This window comes from Trachypithecus francoisi, unplaced genomic scaffold (assembly GCF_009764315.1).
Source record: "Trachypithecus francoisi isolate TF-2019V2 unplaced genomic scaffold, Tfra_2.0 Lachesis_group3, whole genome shotgun sequence".
Classification (NCBI taxonomy): Eukaryota; Metazoa; Chordata; class Mammalia; order Primates; family Cercopithecidae; genus Trachypithecus; species Trachypithecus francoisi.
In genome coordinates, this window is record NW_022681468.1 from 71,442,393 (window position 1) to 71,443,949 (window position 1,557).

General features: G+C 47.7%; 1 pseudogene; it reads right to left on the reverse strand.

The window, feature by feature from the left end:
• Positions 1-300: 300 nt before the first annotated feature.
• Positions 301-776, reverse strand: LOC117071326 (annotated as a pseudogene).
• Positions 777-1,557: the final 781 nt, after the last annotated feature.

Sequence of the window (1,557 nt, forward strand, 5' to 3'; positions counted from 1 at the left end):
GGTGGCGAGTGCCTGTAGTCCCAGCTACTCGGGAGGCTGAGGCAGGAGAACCGCTTGAACCCGGGAGGCAGAGTTTGCAGTGAGCCGAGATCATGCCACTGCACTCCAGCCTGGGCAACAGTGCGAGACTCTGTCTCAGAAAAAAAAAAAAAATATCAAGTGATGAGCCAAATTGTTGGTGCAGACTGCTACTGTTACTACATTTTGGAAGAGCAGAGTATCATTAAATTCCATTAAATTTTTTTTTTTTTTTTTTGGTGAAAAGATATACATATTTAGAATTAGCCAGCTGGACTCAGTTTAGATGATCCCAATTTTTTTGGCAACATCTAAAACGTTGTAATCAGGAGCCAGTTGAACATATGCCTTCTTCTCTCCATCAGGCCGAATCAGGGTGTTGACGTTAGCCACATCAGTGTCACAGACCTTCTTCACAGCCTGTTTGATTTGGTGCTTGTTGGCTTTAACATCCACTGTGAACACAAGTGTGGTGTTGTCTTCTATCTTCTTTATGGTGGACTCAATTGTCTGCAGAAACTTGATGATGGCATAGTGGTCAAGCCTGTTTCTCCTGGGGGCGCTCTTCTGAGGATATGTGGGCTGCCTCGGGAATCACAGTGTCTTAGGCTGCTGGAAGGTGGGTGACGTGGATGTGGGTCTTCTTTTTTTGTGTAGATGTGAACACCTTTCAACACTGCCATCTTGGCCTTTAAAGCCTTCACTTTGGCTTCGGCTTTAGGAGGGACAGGCGCTTCCTTCTTGGCATTCAGCGCCATCTTGTGAAAAGGGCAAATTCCGTTAAATTTAAGAAGGAACACTTAAGCTAAATCCGGAAGAACATGATTTAACATAATTTGGACACTTAGAGGCAAGTGGGGAAGAAATTCCAGGCATAAAGGTAGGAGCAAGCATGTGGTGTTTATGAATGGAGGAGCCTTTTGTGGATGTGGGGGCCACCAGCATTTGTGGGGACTCTAGTAACCAGGAGATTGCAGTCTGACGGTGGCGATCTTCAAAAGCAGAAGATCTGGTTCCTACCGGATGTGAAAGAAAACAGGGGCCCTGGGCCGGGTGCGGTGGTTCACGCCTGTAATCCCAGCACTTTGGGAGGCCATGGCCGGTGGATCACTTGAGGTCAGGAGTTTGAAACAAGCCTGGCCAAAATGGTGAAACCCCGTCTCTACTAAAAATACAAAAATCAGCTGGGTGTGGTGGCATGTGCCTGTAATCCCAGCTACTCAGGAGGCTGAGGCAGGAGAATCAATTGAACCCAGGAGGTGAAGGTTGCAGTGAGCTGAGATCACACCACTGCACTCCAGCTTCGGTGACAGAGCAAGACTCTGTCTCAAAAAAAAAAAAAAAAAAAGAGACCAGCTGTGGTGGCTCACGCCTATAATCCCAGCACTTTGGGAGGCTGAGGTGGGTGGATCACCTGAGGTCAGGAGTTCAAGACCAGCCTGACCAATATGGAGAAACCCCGTCTCTGCTAAAAATATAAAATTAGCCAGGCGTGGTGGCTCATGCCTGTAATCGCAGCTACAGGGGAGGCTGAGACAG